The following is an 18,276-nucleotide window of genomic DNA, read 5'->3' as shown; positions in this document are numbered from 1 at the left end:
ATTATGAGCTATGAATGAATGATACCTTATACTATACTCGAGGATGACCTAGATGACCTTATAGCTTGTAAATGTAGAAAAAACATGTATGGAATAAGTGAAAACAAAGGTAAAGAGGGTGTCAAAATGAGGGCAATTCAGGGATCCAACATTCCCCCGTGTTGAAGATGTTGCATGTCCTTGTGCACAAAATTTCAAAACTGGAGAGATTCCCTATTACTATACTACTTCTAATGCTTGGATCAAAACATTCAAGTTTGTTGATGTCCCTTTGATTTGTAAATTTAATGACCATCAGGGCTTCTGATCAAAAGTTTTTCGTGTAATCTTTTAACTTTCTGTCTCACACCCTTGTTATTTGTCTTAAGTTTTTGGCTCATTTTATACCAATGATACATTCTAAACATCATAGTATCATTCTCAACCTTCAAAACTTCATTTTGTGATATTACTACCTCATTCTCGGCTTTGATATGTTTATTCAATACTTCTAATTCATAAATCTCTTATTTCAAAGTATTAATAATTGCTTTCTCTATTCGAGAAGTAGTAGTAATCTTTAGACTAGTCATTGGAACATCATTATATGAAGAGTCTTCAAAACATTCAGTTTCTATAGGATCATTTACCTTTTTTGGCGCCTGTTGTTCTAGATTTTCCAAGTAATCATAGACCCATTGTTGAGAAATATCGATCTCAAGAGTCTTTCTTGTTGGAATTGGATAATATGGAGGTTCTACTATTACTTCAGTGTCAACATTGTCTTTTGCATCAAGAAAAATATTATTTGGACGTCCTTTACTCTTCTACTCACCTGAGCGCTTAGAAACCCTTGTGCTTCTCCTTAGTTTTTGTTCAGGCTCTACTGCTTTTGACATGGCTTTTCTTTCTTTTCCTTGTATCTGCACATTTTCCTTTATTATATTTGGTTGTTCTGCAACTTCATTGGATTTCTTTCTTCTAACATTTTCTCTTTTGTTTCCACCTTGGCTTCATTCAAAAATTGACTAAGGGGGGCATCCTCTTCTATCTCATTGTGTTGAGTCTCTATTTCTACTAGTTCATTCATTGTCAAACCCTCGACTACATTTGTTACAGGTTCAGGTTTTTGGTTTTGATGAACCCTACGTTGGTTTCTTTTGGTCTTTGGTTGATCCTCTTCTTTTGGAACTTCTATAAAATGATTCCTAACCAAAAATTCTTGTCAATTATCATGGATGGTATTCAAGTGTGCCTCAACAAGAATTTTTACCAATCCATGGTGATACAAGACCCTCTAAATAATCCTAGAGTCTCTTTGTATATCAAAAGCCATATTTTTAAGATTCCACATCAAGTAATATGGTGGATTTAATTCCTTTCCTCTAATAAAGTGCATTAACAATATGGCATGGTAAAAGAGTAGGGTTCCAAATCTACCTTCACAAAAAGAAAATTATGAAGCACTAATAAAAAGTTTCTCCACTTAGATTTGAGTGTTGTGACTAGAATCCCTTTCTTGAAAGTTGAAATGTCCATACCTAGATTATGCAGGAAGGTCTTCCATTGCTCATCCTTAAGTATTTGATTCTTAAACCAACTTTCGCAATACCTTGGGAGCTATATCGCCTCCGCTAAGAAGGATTTTGTGATTTTCAATGTTTTATCCCCAATCTCAACTTCCACTCCAATAAATGCTCTAGAAAATGTTTTGGTGACTTCAGCTTCATAACCATCAAACCTTTCAAAGAATTTAAGCCACCTTGCCTTTTGCAATTGATATTTAACTTATGGCTAAGCACTGATGAAATTTGTTCCATTTGGCTCATATCGAATGGTAACACTCATTGTGGAAGAGAATATTGTTGAGAAAACTAGGGAAGCTAGATTATGTAATTTCTCTTACTTTGATAACTGCTTGTGGTGTATTTTTGCTTTGGTTATATTGATTTTCACCTTAATTATTATTGTGTTCTTCTCATCAAACAACTACCAAACCATAAAGAACATTGAAATAAAAGGACATAATATAGAGGTGATCGTCCATGGCCAAAACCTCTCCACTTGAGAGGAAAACCCACAAGAATTCTTCTCTTCTTATAAAATCTTCAATTGATGAATTCCAAGACCTATGACCCTTGAAAAAGAACCTCCAATACCAAGTCCCTTAACAAGCTTTCCTTTTAGAAATTCCTTAGAAACTACTGCAATTTTGACCTCTGACAAATTCTTCTGCCCAACAATTTTTTCTTGCAACTTCTACCAGCAAATTATACTGCAACTTTGACCTCTATAGCAGATTCACAGTTTTGACCCTACACAATTTCAACCTTTCACAACTTCGACCTAGCTACAGCTTCACAACTTCAATGCATCTTCACAACTTCAGTGCAATTTCACAACTTTGATGCAGCTTCAATGCAACTTCAGAATTTTGTCTTTCCCAATAACTATAGAAACCCTAACAAAATAGATTGAGAGAGAGAGAGGCCCAAAACATCGATCTTCTTCTTCTTCTTCTTCTTCTTCGTCCTTTCCCAACTTCTAAATTGATAAGATATAACTTGCTTGAGAGTATGTCCAAATGAGGTTGAGTTCCTTCTTATTTATAGGCTTTTGAGGGGTACGAATTGCTATCTTTTGGCTGACTTGTCCCTTCATGTAGGTCGATTTGATCTTTGCTCCATAACGAGGCTTTGGAGGGTCTTTTGACTTTATTTTGACTCAAATAAAGTTTCTTTACAATATGTAACATGCCCAAAAGGGTATTTCATACATGATAATGACTCAATTAACTTGTAGACTCAATGACAAGCCCTAGAAGCAATCAATGGGTGCTTGACCTAAAAATAAATTTCCCTTGAGCATTAAACCCATGCCTCAAGAATAAAAGTAAGAAATTTAATTTCATTTTTCATTAAATACAAAAATTCATGAGTACACATGTCATTATGAAGACCGAACCTAGCTAGATATTTCAACACTCCTTAACTAGGGAGGTATTCATAATTCATACAAAGTACTTGAACATTCTCACTCTGAAGAATTCTCATAAGAAGATTCAAATTGGTAATCCATTTATTTAGCATAATATCATCCAACATTGTCACATAGCAAGGCCTTGACTAACTTCTTTATCTCTCCACAAGATTAAAGCACAATGTTGGCAAGACCAATGACTTATAAACACCATCATCATTGTCTCTCAAGGTACATACCCCACCCAGGTGTTCACAGAGTATGTCCTTCTAGGAATATTCTTAACTTGGATTCCCAGTCCTCAAATAATATTGATCCTTTTCAAGTACTCTTATCTTGGATGCCCTACCTCATCCTCAAATAGTATCAGATGCCATATGCTTACCCAATCCTCCATTCTTTCTTCTGAAAGTGAAGACAATAATGATCTCACTATCTCTCCCTCTCAACTAGGGAGGATATAACCTTTCATATAAAATGAATGTACCCAAGCTCCCTCTTTTTCAAGGACTTGTCTAATCTCCATCTTATTCAAGGACTTGTCCAAGCTCCCTCTCAACCATGGATTTGCTTCTAGCAACTTTTTTCTCTAGGTGGAGATCATGGGACTATCAGCTGCTTGTGGGGCTCCTTCTTTCAATGTCATGAATTTCCTTATTTTCATAATGGATCCTTCATTAGTCATAAGGCATCATCCATCCATCACTTTCCTTCATGCGCTACATCAGTCATGTCATCCTTTTCTTCATTGGAAAGTGATCTTCTAGTCCACATTTGGCTTTCCTTCATACCGGTACCTCTTCCAAATCATGTTTCCTTTAGGATATTCCATCCAACCACATGAGTGCTAGTTGTAGGTTACATATACAACCCTCTTTTGGTATCCCTATATCAACCCATCCAGATGTTGTTCAAAAATAAAAAATAAAATGAACATCAAATCAAAGTTACCTTTTGTGATGGCCTTTCATCATGAAATCTTTCTTGCCTGCAACATCCTGAACATTCATAAACACATCTCCAAGACTTCATGTGTCAAGGGTCTCCTTTCATAAGCCTTATCATAGTCTTCATACCTTCTTCATGGAGATGTTACATTGTATTCTTTATCAAATGTTGATTCCTTATCTTATGTGACCATAGTTGCACCTTTTATGATCTCTTCTTCCTTCCTTCAAATATTGCTTCCCAAGAACTTTCATCCATAGTTCCTTCATCTTGATTGTCAACCACCTCATATTCCATATGAGGACATATTATGTTGATTTCATCTTGTCAATATGTGAACCATTATTTCATTCATCTTTTCAAAGGAGGAGATCCATTTTCTTTGATCATGCTCATGAGATAGAGCATTTACCCATGCAACCATATGATGACATGACTCAATTAAATACATGCATACATACGTCTTTCCTTCTTTTGGTCATCTAGGATTCCTTCAACAAATTCATTTTCTTGATTGAGATTAATCCAACCATCTCGACATGCTGCATTCCTTTGTCACCATACCATAATCCTTCTAAACAATGAATCCCATACAAGGTGGAATTCTTAGCAAGACACTTACTTCCTCCAAGAGAAGTGAACCTTCTAATGAAGATTCCAACAAAGGATCTAGATTATCCTCATTTGGCATAAGCTCCTTTCTCATGATGATGATGTATGATGAATTCATTTTATCATACTAAACGACTTTATTTCAACCATATGCACTACACATGCTTTCAATGAGGTTAGCAAGAGCTACTTCCTTTATATGATGAATGTTACATCCATGTAGACTTCTACTTCAACTATTCTTTCAAGCTTTTCTAATGATATCATTAGCTCTTGCTTCAACGGTATGCTTCAAGTATGATTCCATCTTCTACTAAGATGCATGTTGTCATAATGCTTCTGATCTTGACTTCCATAGTGTAGGTCGTTTCACCTCCCACTTCTCCTTGCTATGTATTGGAGAAACCCTAATAGTGAAGATTTATCCCTTTGGATTTTTTCTCATCAGATTCTTCCACTTTTTTAGTGATATGAACCTACTTTATTTCTTTCCTTTTGTTGTCCTTCTTGAATTTTAGACAATCTATCTTGTAGTGCCCATATTCTTGACAACCATAGCATTGGATATTTGACATATTATTCTTCTTTTTCTGAGGACCAAACTTCCCAAACTTTCCTTTTCTCTTAGCCATGGTAGCAAATGCTTGAATTTGTTCATTTTATCCCACGTCACTTTTTTCCTTCAACCTGGTTTCTTCAATCTTACATAATGACCAAATTTCATTGAATGGGGTGGCTTCCTTCTTTCCATAAATGCTTGATATGAAGTTGACCCATTCCTTCAGTAGTTCATTGAGCACGACAGTGGTCATTTCCTTATTACATAGTATTTCCCCCAAATCTTGTAGTTGGTCTTGTATTTCTAACACCCTCATAACATATGAGAATATTCCTTCTTCCTTTGATATCTTCATCTTGTAGAGCTCGATTCTTAATGATATTACTTCTCCTGCAGTATTTATGGAGAATAATTCTAGCAGTTTGTCATAGATGTCTTTTGACTTTTCTAAATTCGCTATATATGGGATGAGAGAATTCTTTATTATGTAAGGATACATCGAACCCTTATTTCCCCCTTCTTGTATTTTGCTAGAGCTTGAGTTTCTTCCTTTGGAGGTTCAAAAATTAAACCCTTAGCATGATCAATGACTTCATTTTCTATGAGGATTAAATGTGTCCTCTTCTTCCATGCAAGATAGTTTTTTGACCCAACCAATTTGTCGCTTTCCTTGCAAAATGAAGTCATTTTGGTAGATTCAGATATAGATATAGAGATACTTACTTTTCAAGTGAAGATACTCCTTAATGATGAAATATTCAACTTGATGCCTTTCTTGATGATGTTGATGATAGAAGATGTCTTCTTTGATGAATTTGTATTCCTTCAAGAGTGATCCTTGGCTTTCAGAGAGGGAGATCATGTTGCATTCTAGATGATGATGACAATGCCTTCTCCTTGATTTTCTTTGATGTAGAGGCTTCAATATGCTCTAATGTGAAGTCCTTATTTTAAATGAGAAAGATTCCTCAGGATATTATTTTGATGATGATTGAGGAATGTATGAGCTTCTCAAGAATGCTTCAAATGTAGAACCCTTCTTCGAATGAGCTAGGATTTCAAGGTCTTCTTCTTTAAGATGTGATGATCCTTGAGATGAATGGTCCTTCTTGATGCTTGATGCTCTTGATGATATTCTTGTGCTTAAACCTTTTAGTGTCCTTCTTTAAGTTGCTTTTCCTTGTCTTGTCACCTTAGCTCTGATACCATGTTGAGAAATCTAGCGCAACTAGATTATGTGATTTCTCTTACTTTGATAACAACTTGTGATGTATGTTTGCTTATCTTGATTAAATTATTTTTCATATTAATTATTATTGTGTTCTTTTCATCAAATAACTACCAAACCATAAAGAATAGTGAGACAAAAGGACACAAGATATAGGCAATCATCCAGGGCCAAAACCTTTCCACTTAAGAGTTAAACCCACAAGAACTATTATCTTCTTATACAATCTTCAATTGACAAATTCCAAGACCTATGACCCTTAACCAAGACCCTCTAAGACTAAGTCCCTTTACGATCTTTCCTTCTAGAAGTTCCTTAACAACTACTGCAATTTCGACCTCCAACAAATTTTTCTGCAACTTCAACCAGCAGATTCTATTGCAACTTTGACATGTCCAGTAGAATCATAGTTTATACCTTTCATAACTTCGACCTAGCTGCAGCTTCACAACTTTGATGTAGTTTCACAGCTTCGATGCAGCTTCACAACTTCAATGCAACTTCACAGATTTGATGCAGTTTCACAGCTTTGATGCGGCTTTAGAATTTCATCTTTCTCAGTAACTGTAGAAACCCTAACAAAAGAGAGAGAGAGGGGCCCAAAACTTTGATTTTGTTCTTCTTCTTTTTCTTCGTCCTTTTCTAGCTTCTATCTTGAGGAGATTGAACTTGCTTGAGAGTATGTCCAAATGAGGTTGAGTTACTTCTTATTTATAGGCTTTTAAGGGGTACAAATTTCTACCTTTAGGCCGACTTGTCCCTCCATGTAAGTCGACTTGATATTTTCTCCATGAGAAGGTCTTGGAGGGTCTTTTGACTCAAATAAATTTTCTTTACAATATGTAACATGCCCAAAAGGGTCTTTCATACATGACAATGACTCAATTGACTTGTAGACTCAATGACAAGCCCTAGAAACACGCAATGGGTGCTTGATCTATAAATAAATTTTCGTTGTGCATGAAACCCATGCCTCAAGAATAACAATAACAAATTTAATTTTCTCTTTTCATTAAATACATAAAATCATGATTACATATTTCATTATGAAGACCGAACCTAGTTATGTATTTCAACAAACTCGTGCCCCTGAATCGCCTCTTTTGACAGGGATGAACGGAGAAATGCGGGAATGGAATGGTTTGATGGTTGCAAGGTTTGGAGTGAAATAGGTCATGAAGGCAGTGGTCGAATTCCACTGAAACTCTTCCTATTTTATTAATGATCTTCCACAATTCAACAATTATCATTTCGCAGGACCATTAGCATTCGGGATATTTTAAATGATTTGGATTCAAACGATACGTGATGGAGTGAATTATGGTATGGATGGTAGGATAAAATTATAAATGTAGTCATGATTAGGATCATCATTTCGAAAAATATATCATAAGTATTCGATAAACTCATAGATGTATTTCTTTCTTGAATGAAAATTGACTTAATACCTATGTGCATACCTTTGATGTACTTATTTTTTCCTTCTTTGCAGGTTCATGATGCTTTATGAATGCTTGTTGGTCAAAATTACTTGCAAGTCTGTTATTGGCTACATAATGTAAAATTAGATACGGAAGGTTGCAAATTCTACGACTTCTTTATTATTTGCTTGAAACTTCTTGTTGTTGTTGTTGTTGAAGGTTGATGATGTCTGTTGATGATACTAATAAATGTTGAAACTCTCTTTAAAAGAGAAACAAATTCTTCCAAAGACTTTATTAGAATCTCAAAAATTTATTGGAATTTCAAAGAAGGAAGGGGCACAAAGAAAAATAGGAAAAAGAAAAGGGAAATTTGAAAATCCAAGCTGCTAAGGAACCCTTGGTTTTCAACTAGGATTTTATGCATAGGAATGTCAACAATTCTAGTTTTCATGCCCATGCTTTTTATTATATATTTTTCTCTTTTTTTCATGAGTTTTATTTTATTTTGTTTCATTTTTTTCTATTTAAAAAAATAAATTACAATTCTTGTTGTAGTAGAGAAGGGGAATCTCCTTTCCTTACCAATTTCGGATAAAAATTCTCTTACAGATGTCTAACAAATTCTTCTATTGTCAAGGGTTTATGATATAATTTCAACTTATGTACATTGACAAGGAAGACAATATTTAGTTATTAATATTCCTGATTTTTCATTTATTTCATAGGAACCAAGCCAATGTGTCTGAAGTTTTCTTTGAAAATCTATAAACTTAGAATAAAAAAGAAGATCCCAATCACCTGGTTTGAATTTCTTGACTTTGATGAGTTTTCCATGCCACTTTTTTCTTTTTGGTTGGATTATGTTTTTTCATTGTATGACATCTTGTCGTATCTCATCTAGCTCATTTAGTTGTGCCAATCTCTATTTTTGAGCTTCAAATAGATCAAGCCCCAAGTTTGTTGTTGTTCTAAAGGTCTCCACTTGGAATTCAATTGGAAGCAAGACTTGATTCCCATAGACAAGCTCATAGGGAGTATGTCTAGTAGTGTTTCTCCATGTAGTGCAATATGCCCAAAGTGTCTTTGGAAGCCTTTCTGCCCAGTCTCTTTTGTGCAAGCGTACCATCTTGGTCAATATAGACTAAAGTACTTTGTTGGTAGATTCCACTTGCCCATTGGCCTATGCATGATATGGAATGGATTTTTAATGCTTGATTTTGTATTGCTCCATAATTTTGTGCACCAACTTAGATGTGAATTGAGCACCTTGATTTGTCACAATTTCTCTTGGGACACCGAAACGAGTGAAAATGTCCTCAAAAATAAATGTGACTACAACGTTTTCAGTAGCAAAAGGAAGTGGCTTAGCTTCTACCCATTTTGTAACATAATTTGTGAAAACCATAATGTACCATTTTTGTTTGGAAGGAGGATTGAGTGGACTGAAAAAAATTAAAGCCTGTTTTTAAAAAGGCCCTATGAGTACTTGAGGTTGTAGAGGCATCTTGGCTAATTAAATGGGCTTTCCCATTCTTTGATAGTTATCACATATTTTGACATATTCCTTAGCATATATAAAATTAGAAGGTCAGAAATATCCCAAAAGAAGCACTTTGTATGTAGTTCTTCTATTAGTAAAGTGTATGCCACATATTTCTTCATGGCAAGATTTTAATATCTCTAGTACTTCATCTTATCGAACACATCTCTGGATAATCAAATCAGGGCTTGTTCGGTACAATTCTCCTTCCATCCATAAGTAGGGTGCACTAGCTTTGATGGCTTTTTGTCTTTCTTTGCTTGATAATTGTGGAGGAAACTTTCTTGTGGCCAAATATTTAGCAATATATGCAAACTAAGGAGTTTTAGTATATATTGCAAAAATATATTTGTTGGGAAAATTATCCTTTATAGGGGTATTAGTATTATAATTTTGCATCCTGGAGAGGAAATCAACAACTGTGTTTTCCTTTCTTGGCCTATCCAAGATGGTAATATTGAATTCTTGCAATAATAACAACCATTTAGTAATCCTACCATTAGTAATTAGTTTATTCATTAATTATATAATAGCAAAAATATTTGTATGAATGAAAGTTTCATAACTAGTGATATAGTATCCAAATTTGTTAATGGCACGAATAACAACTAAAAACTCATTTTCGATAACTATATAATTTAACTCTACATGAGTCAATGTTTTACTCATATAATAAATAACATAAGGAGTCAAGTATTTTTGTCCCAATACAGCACCTAAAGTTGTATCTAAAGCTTTAGTTGAGAAATGCAACGGGAGAAACCAATTTGGACCTCTTAAAATTGGTGCTACAATAATTTTTTCTTTCAATGATTCAAATGCCTTTTGGTAGTCAATATTCCAAACAAAATCACAATCTTTGGTAAGAATTTTAAAGAATGGAGAAGTTATTTTTGTGAAGTTTTCTATAAACCTTCTATAGTAGCTTGTAAGACCAAGTTCTAGCATCTATTGTTGAAAATAGCAACAAGAAATGATAAAAATAGAAATGCTAAAAATAGCATTGCTATAAATAGAATTTCAGGATATATTCCAATTTTGATTTGTCCTTGAATCGAAACTGAGAATTAAAATTCAAATTTAGTCTCGCCAGTGGTATGAAAAATAATTAATTAATTCATCTTGAGTTAATTAGTTGGAGAAATTCAAACATGAAGTCTTTGTGAAGACATGCAACAGTTATCCCTTTGATTGAGGAAGTTATCCCTTAATTAAGGAGATAAGGATGAGTCGTATTTGAGTAATTAGTTAGCTCAGTTAACTGAGTTAATTCTAGTTAGATTAATTCCAAACAGTTGGAGGAACTAATTGTGAGTTCAGTCAGTTAATGCATGCATGCATGTAACTAGTGTTCTCGAGATAACTGAATATTCTCTCATGAATAACTCATGCATGTCAGTTCAGACAAAGGCCCAATTGAGATTAAAGGAAGGGACAATGTACAATCAGTTGGAGGAATTTTCCTATAAAGGAAACTCATCAATGCAGAAGGAATTCATTCCTTCAGGATTGCGCAATTCAAACAATGTGTTGGAGCAGTGTGTGAGAGCAGTGTCACACAAGGTTACAGCAGGAGCACCCAGGGAAAACTGCGCAAGGAAATAGGAGGCTTGGAGGACAGAGGGAAAGGCATATGAGTTGTCTGTTCTGTCTATGAGCAGTGAGGGATTGTACTGAGAGCTGGATAGCTGTGTGAGAGCTAAAGCTGTATGTAATCTCTAAGATATTTCCATTGTATGATAATACAGATAGCGGGGTTTTTAGCTAAGGCTTTCCCTAGAGTATTCTTCTGTGTTTCTTGTGTGATTGAATCTTCTTCTCTTTTATATGTGTTATGTTTGATCTTGCTCAAATCGATTAAGCTTCTGCAAGTTTGATTGTTGAAGTAGATTAAGTATTTTGCTTTAGTACATTGCATAATTAGTTTAATCTACAGTGAGAATTTCTACATGGTATCGGAGCAAAGGTTATCAGAGATGTGAACAACATATTGAGAAGGGAGAAGCTTGCAGTTCTTGATTGCAAGTACAAAATCGACTTCTTATCACATCTCAAAATTTGCCAATGGCGTTCAATGGCTTGAGACTCGAGTATGCCCTGGATGGCAGCTCGAATTACATAGCTTGGAAGGATCGCATGGAAGTGGTAATAGAGGACAATGGTTTGAAGGACTTCATTGATCAAGAATTCCCCAAGCCAGTAGAAACTAATACCCAAGAATTGGCAGAATGGAATGAATGTGTGGCAAGAGTGAGGAGGAATCTTCTGGAGGGAGTTCAAGACCATATTGTCTCAAGTCTCCATGGGAAGGAGACTCTGTATTCAATGTGGAAGACATTGAAGGACCTATATCAGAACAGTAGCGACTGGAGGAAGTTGTCGCTCAAGGATAAGCTTCAAAAAATCAAAATAGAAAAGGGCGACAGCATTTCTACATATTTGAAAAAGCTCACCACCTGTAGGGATGAGCTTCGTAGTGTAGGAATCACGACAATCGATGATGATATGGTGTGCCTTGTGATGAGCCCCAAATTTGGTAACATTTTGGGCTCATTTGGCCTAACTACCTTTGCTCAATCCTTCATTTTTCATAACTTATGCATCATTTTTTAGTATGTTTATGTCATTTGTATGAATAAGGGCAGTCACTATTCCTAGGTGGCTAACACGTGCTCATTTCAGGTTTTTTGACTCATGATTGGAACAAAACCGAGCAGATAAGGACCAGGAGACAACCAAGATGGGATTGAGGATTCGTAGGAGGGTTGTCCAGCATTAAATGGCCTTCCTCGGGATCTTCACCTCCAACTCCAAGCTCCAACAGCCACCACAACCGGATCTAGAAGGCAGCCAAACGGATTTTGAGGAAGCAGCTGTTCACTCCTAGTTTGGTCAGCCAAGTCCCACTGATTTAGGAGGCCAGCTTGGGGCCTCGTGATGTATAAATGATAAGGCTTTAGCCTTCGAAAAGGACTTTTGAAACATTGTTGCACATTCTGCACTACGAGCTGCTAGCTTGGTGTTGCTCTTTTGTAGCCATTATTGGCATGCTCTTTGACTTATGATTATTATTTTTTAATGGAAAGCAGTCAGATTTGATCTCAGTTCTAAGCTTTTAAAGGAGCCATAGCTCTCGGGGTTGGGCCCAACCTGAGAGCCTAAGGCCTCCTTCTTCTGTATTGTTATCTTTTCTTTCAGCATTATGGTTTTCTTTACATGCATTTTAAACGCAGTTTGTTGAGTTAGATTTCGTGGTATGATTAAGTAGGTTATTGTTAGAAGATAGAGTTGCTCCAGATGTTTGGAATAGAGTAAAGGGATTAGAATTGATAAAAGCTCAAAAAAGGGTTGCCTGCACTCTCATTTTCACCTCTTTTTAGGGGCTGGAATTGCAGACAGTGCTACCCACCAAAAACATTGGTTTACGTACTCATGCAATCTTTGGTGCAATATTTTCGTTTGTAGTAGTTGTCCATGCGCTCAGACCCCTTGGAATGTTTCTTTGCTTCAGTACCAATATATGGTTTTCTTTAGAAATAACGTTGCTGATCATTGGTTCCATTAAACAGTTAGGACAGATTAGGAATGTTTTGATTATGTGGAGGACGTGGATGATCTGGTTCAGTTTACACTGTGCAGTGCTACTCCCTCACTCTCTCATCCTTCTAAGCCTTGCCCAGACCAACTGCTCATCTCCCAATTAGACCCCTTGTCTCTCAACTACTCTACTGCCCACGTTATCCTACCTTTTCGGCCTTCCATTCCCTCTACCCTCCTTCAGACAAACTAGCTTTGCACACCCCCTCATCATCTCATCTCTCTGTCACTAAGTCATTACAAACCCCTCTCCTACCTCCCTATCCACCCATGCAGCCTCTTCCACTCACCCATCACCCAAAATCCGATCGTAGAACATCCTGTAGGAATTACTGAACATCCTGTAGAAATTCTGAAACATCCTGTAGAACCCCTGCAGACTTCCTGTAGAAGCTCATAAACGCGGTCTCTTGGTAGCCAAACTTTGTGAAACTCTCTGGAAGGGTGTTAGGGACCCCTTAGACCCTCTCTGAACCTTCCCAACCTTGCTCAAGCCTTTCTCCTCCTTGATCCACCTCTGCAAAGGAAAAAGCTAGATAAAAGCACATGCATGATGATTCTAATAACTGAAACAAAAATACAAAAAGATGTTTTCTGCAGGTAGAAGTAGTCTAGACACATGCATCTCACCTTGGTAGAAGTAATGTCATCTCTTTCAGTCGTTTGCATTCCCATCTCTGCATCAGTAGGACTAGCTGGTAGAATTAGGGTTTGCTAGGGTTTGCGTTTCTTGTTGGCTTTCCATTCCTCTCTGCAAGTAGATTGGCTTTCTTTGAGTTAGCTTTCGTCCATCAGTTAAAAAGCTTCTTCTAAGAGCTCATAGAAGTTGGCTTGAGCCCGTAGCGGACTTGTGCCAGCTGACCAAGTGACAGCTGCGGCAAGAGCTAGTACTTGTGCATACAGCACCGTCGCTTCCAAGTTTGTTACGAACTACCGGGTTGATAAAATTAAAGAAGGAAGCTCCAGGAGTTGTAGCATTGTTGCTACAATACTGGAGCCCACCATCTTTTTGGCGCCGTTGCCGGGGAAGCGTCAGAGTATTAGTGATTGTTGCTTTTCTTCTATTTTCCTACTCTCGCCTTCTGCTAAGTAGTTTATTTCATTTCCATTCTGCAAAAGTAGCATAGACATTTCTTGCTTTCATAGATTAACATTTCAATTCCGCAATTTCATTTCTGCAAGCGTAGATTAGCATTTCCATTCCGCAAGCGTAGCCTAGCATTTCATTCCTGCAATTTCATTTGAGCAAAATAGATTAGTTCTTTCATGCTTTCATTTCAATTCCGCATTCCCATTTCAGTAAGATAGTTAGTTGCAGGTCAATTTGTTTTAGTTTTGCAGGTACCAGAACAAACAAAAGCAATCAAAAGTCTTTTCATTTCATGCCTCGTAGAAATCGAGATAAAACAGGAAAATTCTTACCCAACACCCCCATCACTTCACTGAGTCACCCTTCTCTCTTCTTTAGTGACAGTGATCTAGAAGAACCTATAGGCGAACCTCCTGAGATATACGAAGATCCTATAGCAGAAGAAGAGTTAGAAAACACTCCATCTGAAGCTATGGCTGACAATAGGGGAGAAGATGAGAGAATTGAAGGTGCCTTCCCCATCCGAGAGACTAATGGAGACATGAAAATGAAGAACATCAGCCCCTCCGCTTTACCTCACTTCCATGGACTAACTACTGAAGACCCTGATACCTTCCTGTTTGAGTTTTCCGTCCTTTGTCAAACCTATGACTATACCGAAGATGAGAAAAAACTGAAACTCTTCCCTTTTGCCCTTAAGGATGCAGCATTACGCTGGTTCATGGGCTTACCTGGGAACAGTATCACCACTTGGGCCCAGATGCAGCAAGCTTTCAATACCAAATACCGGGACTACTGTAGGTCGAAGGAAACCAAGGGATAAATCTTTCGGATGACCATGGGGAATGATGAGTCTTTAGAAGATTACGAGGAAAGGTTCCAACTTAGCTATAAACGGGCCAAGTGCACACTTGACCCTGAATCCCTCAAGTTGGTCCTGCTCCGAGGAGTCCCTGAAGACCTCTTAGATACCCTTCACATGCTAGCTGGAGGAGATATTTACCAACTACCTTATGAGGACATAAAGACTGTGTTTAGAAACCACTCTAGGGCAGCCCGAAAAAGAGGTAGAGGAAACCTCCTCTCAGCTGGTATTCCTTTCTCCAAACATGAGTTTGCACATCAATTAGAGGACCTCAAGAGTGAGGTGAGACAGACCATCGCCATGCAACTTGATACATTCCGAATCCAGCAGAAGAAAGAGGAAGATGAGAGGGCTTTGGCTATCTTCTACCCTAGGTGTACAAGGAAACACCCTAAGAATGAGTGCCCATTACATTCGGTTGAGGTATGTTTTGTCTGTGAGGAGGACCACCCCACAAACCAATGTCCAACCTTACCTGGGCTTAAAGCCATGTATCAAGGGACAGAAGCGCCCACTGAACCTCTCTATTTCCTCAACCAAAGGAGGCCACATGGACCTAGACCTTACCAACAGGGGATGCAAGGGACACCCCAAGCTTATTACAGCCCCAACCAATCCGCTCCTATGCCTTCTTGGGGACCCCCTGTTCATCCTTCCTGGTCTATACCTCCTCCATGGTCTTACCCGCCTCAGTACCATACTCAGCCCACTACTCATTCGTTTCACTCACATGCCCAGCCACAGCCTCAGTGGAATGCATCTCAATCAGGGTGGAGGCCCCAGTACAATACTCCTCCTGCCATTTTGCCTCCACCACCAGCTCAACCACAACCATTACCTCTTGCTCCTCCAAGGCAACCCCAAATGCCTACTCAACCGAACCCGAACCCCAACAACCGGCAGGCCCAGCAGGTATACACTGGGGAAACGTCATGCCCTACCTATGCTGTGGAGATCCAGGAGATCAACCTGCAATCTGGAAAGACTCTTCCGGATCGCCAACCTCCTCCCCCGGAGGACGAGGAAGATAAACAGGAAAGTGAACCAAAGGCCATTCCACCCTTTCCTGAGAGACTAACGGCCACCACACAACCCAACCCAGAGGAGGATGAGCTTCTGGGAGAACTCAAACAGTTGTGTGTGAGAATACCACTTCTCCAAGCCATCAAAGATGTACCGATATACAACAAACTGGTTAAGGAAAAGTGTTTCAGACACCCAGGCAGGCGAAAAAGAGATGCTTCAACCATCAATGTCATAGGACAACTGTCTGATCTTATGTTGGGGCAGGCCATCTGCCCAAAGTATCTGGATCCTGGGAGTCCTGTAGTGGATGTCCACATCAATGGCACCATCATACCTCACACATTGATTGATCTGGGGGCTGCCATTAATGTGATGACCAGGGATACCATGCTCAAACTCAACCTTCAGGGTTCCTTGAGAAAGACCTCGACAGTCCTGCAACTAGCATATCGCTCCACCGTGACTCCCGAAGGGATTGTAGAGGATGTCTTGGTCTCTGTTGACTCTTGGGAGTACCCTGCAGACTTCTTGGTTCTGCAACCAAAGGCAAAGCTTACTGGATACCCCCTTATCTTGGGAAGGCCTTGGTTAGCCACTGCAGATGCTTACATAAGCTGCCATGTAGGAAACATGACCATCAAAAATGGTCCTATGTCCAAGCAGCTAGTCCTATACCCTCCTGCCCAACCCTTATTAGAGCATGACTTACCACTTTGGTTGGAGGAAGGAGAAGAGGATGAGGTGTACTCAGCACCTTTGTGTACCCTAGACACCACTAGGGGAGGCCTCCCAACCGAGGATGATTTGATTGAGACCTTGATCCAGAATCCACCTCCCAGTGCATTGTCCTTAGAGGAGTTGGTGGAGGATGCCCAAGCCAGCACCTTAGTGGACCTTTGTGTGACCAACCCTGTCACTTCCAGAGTCAAAAATGTGGAGTTCGGCCTTGAGAGAATGTTAAAGATCAGCTCCTCCCCATCTCCTTCCCAGGAAAAGGAGCTGTGTAGTCTGTTGGCCAGTCATCTAGATGCTTTTTCTTGGAGCTATAAGGAGATGAAAGGAATCCATCCTTCGGTCTGTACCCATCACATCTACATCAAAGAAGACTGTAAACCAGTTAGTTAACCCCAAAGGAGAATGAATCCAGCCCTTAAGGACATCGTCAAGGAGGAATTACAAAAACTGTTGGATGCTGGATTCATTTACCCCATCTCGGATAGCGAATGGGTGTCCCCTTTGGTGTTGGTTCCCAAGAAAAACGGGAAGTGGAGAATCTGTGTGGACTACTGAGAACTGAACAAGGCCACCAAGAAAGACCATTTTCCTCTACCCTTCATAGATCAAGTGTTGGATGGACTGGCAGGAAAGAAGTTTTTCTCTTTCCTAGATGGGTTTAGCGGGTATAACCAGATCCAGATCAGCCCGGAAGACCAATATAAGACCACCTTCACTTGTCCTTGGGGTACCTTTGTTTACCGAGTTCTTCCCTTTGGACTATGCAATGCTCCTGCCACCTTCCAGAGAGCCGTCTTGAGCATCTTTTCTGAGTTGGTCCATGATTCGGTGGAAATCTATATGGATGACTTCACTCCTTATGGGTCCAACTTCCAGGAAGCATTGTCCAATCTGGGAAAAGTCCTAACCAAGTGCACTGAGATGAACTTGTCCCTTAGTCCTGAAAAGTGTGAATTCTTGATGACTGAAGGGACCGTGCTAGGCCATACCATTTCTTGCCAAGGGTTACAGGTGGATCCTAACAAAATTGCTCTCATCAAGAAGGTTCCACCTCCTCAGAAGGTAAGAGATGTTCGAAGTTTCTTAGGTTTAGCAGGGTATTATAGGAGATTCATTAAAGACTTCAACAAGCTAGCCTCGCCATTGTTCAGCCTCTTGGCAAAAGATGTTGAGTTTAAATGGACTGACAATTGTCAGAAGGCTCTGAATGAATTAAAGGACAAGTTGGTGTCTGCCCCAATCTTAAGAGGTCCAAACTGGGCCCTACCTTTCCACATCCACACTGATGCCTCGAACAAAGCCATAGGGGCAGCCTTAGGACAAGTTGAACAAAAACTTCCATATGCCATATACTTTGTCAGCAAAAACTTATCCAAGGCAGAACTGAATTACACCGTAACTGAGAAAGAATTCTTGGTCGTGGTCCATGCACTGAACAAATTCCGACATTATATCATGGGATATCAAACATTTGTGCACACTGATCATGCTGCAATTAGATATTTAATGAATAAACCAGATGTGAATGCTCGTATTATTAGATGGTTACTTTTGTTGCAGCAGTTTGATTTGACTATCGTTGACAAACCAGGTAAAGAAAATGTTGTTGCTGACTTTTTGTCTAGATTGGATTTACTTGCAGGAGAGGATGGAACAGTGGATGACCAGATGCCAGATGAACATCTGTTTGTTAT

This window comes from Pinus tabuliformis, chromosome 2_2 (genome assembly GCF_031772625.1).
Source record: "Pinus tabuliformis cultivar Carrire ecotype Pingquan chromosome 2_2, CPIR1, whole genome shotgun sequence".
NCBI classification, from domain to species: domain Eukaryota; kingdom Viridiplantae; phylum Streptophyta; class Pinopsida; order Pinales; family Pinaceae; genus Pinus; species Pinus tabuliformis.
Note: the sequence above shows the minus strand (reverse complement) of the source record.